The 8,177-nt window shown below is 32.5% G+C and overlaps 1 long non-coding RNA gene across 1 annotated transcript; it reads right to left on the bottom strand.

Annotated features, from left to right (window-relative positions):
• Positions 1–340: 340 nt before the first annotated feature.
• LOC132748821 (uncharacterized) lies at positions 341–1,955 on the bottom strand. Its single transcript, XR_009628323.1, has 3 exons — positions 1,422–1,955; positions 756–934; positions 341–380 (listed from the first exon to the last, which is right to left on the bottom strand). It is a non-coding gene; the product is annotated as an uncharacterized LOC132748821 (long non-coding RNA).
• Positions 1,956–8,177: the final 6,222 nt, after the last annotated feature.

Here is an 8,177-nt window from a genome sequence, read left to right as displayed (position 1 = left end):
CTGTACAACACCACAAAGATTGGCAAGATCAAGGCCTTTCTCAGAAAGTAAAATGGAGAATTTTGGTGTAAATAGCATCTGCATTTGCCCTGTGGAGAGAAAGCAATGGAATACATAACAAGTTTTACTTTCTACATTTTTCAGCAATATCACAATCAAGTACCTAATGCTAACACAATTAAGTTTTGCTGCCCACAGAAATGTCTGTTGATTCATCAACAACATAAAGAAATATTTAGGAAATCTCTGTAATTTCACTGCCAGAGATCTTCTCGAAGAACACCAGCAAACAGTGCCTCCTGGAACTCTCCAATACTAGAGTGATGCTCATAATGTTGTCATGGTTGTCAACTCTCAAGTCTTTCAAACTGTGTTACACCCTAGAAAAAAAATTGGAATAACTGGAAACATGTATACAATGAAATGGACTTTCCTGTTACAGCGCAACATAAAATATAATGAATATATTTAAAATCACAAATGTTTATTTTAAAGCTGTCTTTTTGCTGTGTAAAAATTATTTTATCCACTCTATTGGAAAATCATTTTTTTTGTTGTGTTTTAAATGAATTGATGACAGAATACATAGAATTAACTAAGTGCGAGTAGGGCAAGTCTGAAATCATCGCAGCAGAAAATTTTGTTCCGTAACATTTTACTCTGTTTATGTACATCTTTATAAAATATTTCTTCTTGCTTTATAAAAAAATAAATAAAAAAATCCACATGATATTAATGACAATCTGAATACATACCTGCTTGATGCATAAATCATTCAGCTCTGGAACAACCACATTCGCTAGGTCATGTTTGGCTGCAAAATACACATTTCGTAGAGCAGAAGTGACAGCAGCCTCACTTTTTCCTAAAGCATTCTGTTGGGCTGTTTGCATGGTAACTGCCAGTGATTCTGCTTGTACACAATCTGTATGATCTGAAATAGCAAAATTTTAAATTAAAGAGGGATGAAAATATATACTGAATTAAAGAAATTATTCAGCAAACAATTCACAAGAAAGTTTTCATAAATAAATATGGCCAATTACCTTTGCATTTTGAATGCTTTGATACAGAGTCTTTTTTCAGAACTGTACAGCCAGATGTGAAAGAGTTTGTTTTTTTGTGTTTCAAACAAAGGTTACAAAGCATAGATTTTGTTTCATTATCATATTTCAACCAAGTTTTTCCAATTTTCCAACTTTCCTGGAAAGCTCTTGGAGCATCAAATTTTGTTTTTTTATTTGGCTGCTTATTTTCACAATCAGAGTTAAATTTACGTTTTGAAGCCATGATTCAATCTGATCAAAATAGGCAATTTGTGTGAGGAAAAAAACAGCAAGCATATATACCTTTACTGAATTACTCAAAATCCGTTTGATCTGTTTGATATTGAAAATAAAATTTAATTAATGCAAACTTACCGACACCTTCTTTAAATGTTTCCAGCTAAACATTGTCGTACTTTCTTTTGAATTTAAAGCCGCTAATTTGATTAGCGATAATCTTAAGGTACCGCTATTAATTGTTTAATATTTAGATCAATTATCCAGTGCATCTAACAATTCGGCACACAGCAATCATTGAAGTTTTCACGCCAATTAGTGTCATATTTATCACTTGTGTAAACAATACACAACACAAGGTCATTTTACTAGACTGTATTACTATTCGTATCGATTTTCTTTACTGAGAGGAAGTAACGTGCATAAACCAGTCAATGACCTTCAAAATCTAGACTGTATCGCGTGTTTTAAGATAAAAAGCAGTAAAACGGAAGCTGTAATTCGACAACCAGACCGTGTTTTCCCATTCTTAAAATAGCGGGATCTAAAATTAGACTGGATATTCCGAAAGTCATACTTTTCGTAAGTTTGAGCCAATTGCGATTTTCTTGAGCCAAATTAAATATTTTGGAGCCAATTTGCTCATTGGCTCCTGCCAGCGCGAGCCCTGTTTTTTGTTATACCCCCGCACAACAAAGTTGTAAGGGGGGTATACTGGAATCAGATTGTCCGTCCGGCCGTCTGGCCGTCCGGCGTCCGTCGGTTTTTTCTTGTCCGCCCAATAACTTAAGATTCCTTTGACCCACAGTCTTCATATTTGGCATGGAGGTTAGTCGTGATTAGTAGATGACCCCTATTGATTTTGAGGTCACCAGGTCAAAGGTCAAGGTCACAGGGGCCTTGACTTCAAAAAGCTTGTCCGCCCAATAACTTAAGATTCCTTTGACCCACAGTCTTCATATTTGGCATGGAGGTTAGTCATGATTAGTAGATGACCCTATCGATTTTGAGGTCACCAGGTCAAAGGTCAAGGTCACAGGGGCCTTGACTTCAAAAAGCTTGTCCGCCCAATAACTTAAGATTCCTTTGACCCACAGTCTTCATATTTGGCATGGAGGTTAGTTATGATAAGTAGATGACCCTATCGATTTTGAGGTCACCAGGTCAAAGGTCAAGGTCACAGGGCCTTGACTTCAAAAAAGCTTGTCCGCCCAATAACTTAAGATTCCTTTGACCCACAGTCTTCATATTTGGCATGGAGGTTAGTCATGATAAGTAGATTGACCCCTATCGATTTAAGGTCACCAGGTCAAAGGTCAAAGTCACAGGGGCCTTGACTTCAAAAGCTTGTCCGCCCAATTACTTAAGATTCCTTTGACCCATAGTCTTCATATTTGGCATGGAGGTTAGTCATGATTAGTAGATGACCCCTATCGATTTTGAGGTCACCAGGTCAAAGGTCAAGGTCACAGGGGCCTTGACTTCAAAAAGCTTGTCCGCCCAATAACTTAAGATTCCTTTGACCCACAGTTGATTCTGACAAAGTGGTATGCGGGGGTATTCATGCCATGATAGTGGCAGTTCTAGTTAATTTAGAATATTACTTTATTCATGATACTTTCTAATTATATTATTTTTATAATTACTTTCTATTATTTGTTATATCTTAACTTAGAGACCTTGATCTCCATTTACCGCACTGTATTTCAATATAAAAAGGTAGCAAAATCTATTAAAGGGACTCCACTAAGGTTTTTTGACATGACGGGACTGGAAATAATTTTTTGAGATTATTTCTCCATATGATGTAGATCTATACTAATAACTTATGTGCAAAATTTCCAATCATTAGCTTGCTCCGTTTTTCCAGAATATTATAATAGTGAAAAAATGACCCAAAATTGAAAAGTGTTTAAACGCTTTTCACTCAAATCGGACTGAGAATAGCACAAACATATGATTTCCAATGTGTTTCTCCTATATTTTTTGGTTATATTTTATTAATATTTATGTTTTAGTGCTCATGTTTTTCTGTGTGAAAAAATAAAATTTCATGTTTTAGGCTCATAAACCTCGATGGAGTTCCTGTAATAGGTTCATGAAATGTTTAAGTCAAAAGGCAAGGCAAATTTAACGCTTAATATGAATATTCAGGCTTGTAAATGAAGGCCTCCATCAAGTGTTATTATAAATAAAGGCATATAATGGACAAGTCCTATGCAGTGAATGGCTGTGTAACCCGAGATATGAAAGTGCATGGAAAAACACGTTGTTATTTATTCTTGAAATCTATTTTAATGTATAGTGCAATAGAGAATAATAACAATTCTTAAAATTTTATTTAAATTCTTATTTTTTAAATAAATCATTTTATATGGCAGACATCTCGGGTTAAACATCCATTTACTGCATGGGACATGTCTACTATATGCCATTATTTATGATAACGCTTGATGGATTTAGTTATAATACAGAGAATTCGTATTAAGCGTTTAATTTGCCTTTCCTTTCTTTGAATTTAACATTTCAGAAACATATTAATAGATCTTGCTACCTTCTTATATTATAATAATAATAATAAAAATAATATCTTTATTTAAAGAAGGTTATGCATTAATAACATACAATAACAATCATATATATCTTATTTCCAATGTGGCCTTCTGAAATAGAAAACAACAACAACAACACATCAACAGGACATGCATAGGAAGAAAAATGAATGTATAATATGTAATTTTTAGAATATTACAACTCATAAACTTTCTACAGACAATTTGTTTTAACATATACGTATATTGCATCATTCGTTCGTTCATTCGTTCATTAATTAATTCATTCATTCATTCAGTCATTCACTCACTCTTTCATTCATATGAACAATAACAATATTGAAATACAGTGCGGTAAATGGAGATAAAGGCCTCTCAGCTAAGATACAACAAATGAAAGAAAGTAATAATAAAAATAATTTAATAAGAAAGTATCATGAATAAAGTAATATTTTAAATGAACAAAAAAGTTTTACTTTTTCCTAGTTACTGTAGCACAAAAGCGCTGACAATTGTTTCTTTGAACAGCTTTCAGCGTTATTCATCCTTGTCGATGAATTGCTGTCGATGTTATATCGTATTGTTGATTGCACAGGCTAATTAGTCATACATGCTATATTCAAAAAGAATGACAAGTCAACATGTATATACATATATTAGGGTTTTTATTTCATAATGTGCACTATGGAACATGACATGATTTATGAGTATTATAGTGCAGGATGCATGCGGACTGAGCTTATGTCAAAATGATTAATATATGTACATGTAACTCTAAAACGCGTGTATTTATATACATTATAAAATGTCCTTATGACAGGTTGTCTTTATATATACTATTCTCAAATGTCCAGGGAGAAAGAGTTCGGCTTTGGTATTCCCCTCGTTCACTTGTGTGTTTGTATTTGTATATTAAAAGTATGTAACATCCGTGAGTTCTTTCTCCGTTATACGACAACGGTTGATTTGGCGCCTATTTCATATTAGAATAACATGTGTATACATACATGTTTCAACTGTCAACGCACAATCATTAAATAAAGTTTAAATTGGGATAAGTCTTATTGTCGAAATAAACTAAAGTTAATAGCTTAGTTAAAACTAACAAAATATGTCTAAAAAATTCAATATGAAAAGAAAAATTTTAAATATCAAGTATTACATAAATAAGATACTTACACTTAAGAACATCTTTCATTGGAATTCTTATCCTATGCATTTTATGACAGTTGTCTTGTTGTTCAAATATCTGAAAAAACAAAATTATGTTTATTGTATATAATATCTATTAACCGATCTGACAACGGACGAAAATGCAAAATATTGGTCTAACGATCACTTGTCGTCCAGCCAAGACAGAGAGGTGCGAGCGAATTCGCCGGTACAGTAAAACACCGCCTGACTAGAAATATTACAGTCAGCCTCTACGATGTCAACAGTCTACGATGCCAACAGTCTACGATGTAAACAGTCTACGATGTCAAACTATGTACAAAAAAAAACATGGAGACACACCTTCTTCGATGTAAAACCATGCAGATATAACCATAAACACCTTCTTCGATGTAAAATTATATGAAATAAGCGTCTACGATGTTTAAAATACATAACTATGCTGTTACAGCCGTCAACAACAACAACAACAAAATTGTGGTATCAAATAAACTTTTGTTCCTGTCTTCAACCAGAGAAGCCGAAAACTTCCGTTTATCAATAGAATGTGTTTCTCTATGTGTTATATAAACTTAAAAACAACAAGAGCTGTCGGTAGGACAGCATGCTCGACTATTCTTAGTGCTTGATAGTAAAAAAAATGCCTGATACAGTTACCTCCTCCTGTTTACAGGTTGGGGTCATGATGGTGAACAAGTGTGCAAAGTTTCAAAGCCATATGTCAATGGACTTTGAAAATATTTGAACTATTACAAAAACTTTAACGTAAATTCTAAGTCGAAAAAGGGGCATAATTCTGTCAAAATGCTTGATAGAGTTACCTCCTCCTGTTTACAGGTTGGGGTCATGATGGTGAACAAGTGTGCAAAGTTTCAAAGCCATATGTCAATGGACTTTGAAAATATTTGAACTATTACAAAAACTTTAACGTAAATTCTAAGTCGAAAAAGGGGCATAATTCTGTCAAAATGCTTAATAGAGTTACCTCCTGCTGTCTACAGGTTGGGGTCATGATGTTAAACAAGTGTGCAAAGTTTCAAAGCCATATGTCTATGGACTTTGAAAATATTTGAACTATTACAAAAACTTTAACGGAAATTCTAAGTCGAAAAAGGGGCATAATTCTGTCAAAATGCTTGATAGAGTTACCTCCTCCTGTCTACAGGTTGGGGTCATGATGGTGAACAAGTGTGCAAAGTTTCAAAGCCATATGTCAATGGACTTTGAAAATATTTGAACTATTACAAAAACTTTAACGTAAATTCTAAGTCGAAAAAGGGGCATAATTCTGTCAAAATACTTGATAGAGTTACCTCCTCCTGTCTACAGGTTGGGGTCATGATGTTGAACAAGTGTGCAAAGTTTCAAAGCCATATGTCAATGGACTTTGAAAATATTTGAACTATTACAAAAACTTTAACGTAAATTCTAAGTCGAAAAAGGGGCATAATTCTGTCAAAATGCTTGATAGAGTTACCTCCTCCTGTCTACAGGTTGGGGTCATGATGGTGAACAAGTGTGCAAAGTTTCAAAGCCATATGTCAATGGACTTTGAAAATATTTGAACTATTACAAAAACTTTAACATAAGTGGTTACGCCGACGCCGACGCTCGGGTGACTGCAATAGCTCTACTTATTCTTATCGAATAGTCGAGCTAAAAACCCAGAGAAATACTGATGACAACTTCTTATCAAAATAATTATTTGTGCGCGACAGAGATATCCAAAATAAATATCACATAAACATTTGCAAGAATCGTGCAACAGCAAACTGTTAATTTAATTATCTTTTACTCAAAAACATTGCTACATAAATGAAGAATTATAGATCTATCATCACTTTGTTGTATTGTTCAATACAAGACATTCTTTTTACAACGACGAAACAAGAACAGCGTTTACAGATGTGCCAATAAATATTCGAATATAACTTTATCAACTTGTGTATAAAGTCTACGTTTACACATATCAAATACATATATACAAATTTAAAAGAATCTTCAAGAACATCAAACATTTATGAACAATTATGAGTGTCAATTTAAAATTATACTTTAGAAAGCTACATACCAACGATTTGAAATTCCCGACACGTCACGAAGACCAAGCCATACTGATGTCAGCAAGTACCTGTTACAAAAAATATCCCTGTCACAGGAAGTGTTCAATGCGCATGCACGATACACGTTTTACAGGAAATGAAACACCTGGACATTTTATCAATTATCAATTGTTTATAATATTTTCTAAACTTTTTCGTATATAAATATCTTTTCTACTCTTATCATACATATAATTCTGTTAAATTTTATACCTTAAAGTTTTTCTAATTAATATTCTTAAAATAATTTGTTCTTTGAAAATTGTTAACTTATTTGTTTGTTTTTTATGTTTTCTTGATCTCTAGAAATTAACTTTTTTTCTTTTTTTATGATGAAATAAAGGAAATTTAATATTTATTGAAAAACTTATAAAGCTATAATATTTACCTTATGTTACTTTAACATATTATTTTTGTATTTTTTGCATAAAGATTAATCGAACATTTAACAATAATTATTATTTTCCTTATTCAAAACTTTTAAAACTAATATCAAAAGTAAACTTACCTGTGCTACATTGTATCTATCCAAATTTCTCTATTAAAATGAATTCAAACATGAAAAGGTTACACACGATATTCAATTGACCAATCAGAGATGATATGACCTAAGGTGATTTTTTCTTTTCAAAATAAAGTAACAAAAGTCGTTAGATAACATCTCTGACCGGATTTTTCTTTGACAATAAAGTAACAAAAGGTTGATGTATAACATCCTTACCTTAGGGGTAAAACAGATGTCAAGTTGATTTTAGATTTTTTTTTTTAATTTGTTAGAAAGAGTTTGAAATATTTGATATTTAATACTTTGTTTAATACTTTTTTTTAAATTTTTTTATATAAGTAAAGGAGGAATTGTCGTATTGTTGATTGCACAGGCTAATTAGTCATACATGCTATATTCAAAAAGAATGACAAGTCAACATGTATATACATATATTAGGGTTTTTATTTCATAATGTGCACTATGGAACATGACATGATTTATGAGTATTATAGTGCAGGATGCATGCGGACTGAGCTTATGTCAAAATGATTAATATATGTAACTCTAAAACGCGTGTATT

The sequence above is a fragment of the Ruditapes philippinarum genome, unplaced genomic scaffold, assembly GCF_026571515.1.
Source record: "Ruditapes philippinarum isolate M1 unplaced genomic scaffold, ASM2657151v2 ctg21301_1_1_1_1, whole genome shotgun sequence".
NCBI classification, from domain to species: Eukaryota; Metazoa; Mollusca; class Bivalvia; order Venerida; family Veneridae; genus Ruditapes; species Ruditapes philippinarum.
Note: the sequence above shows the minus strand (reverse complement) of the source record. Positions and strands in the feature narration are given on the sequence as shown.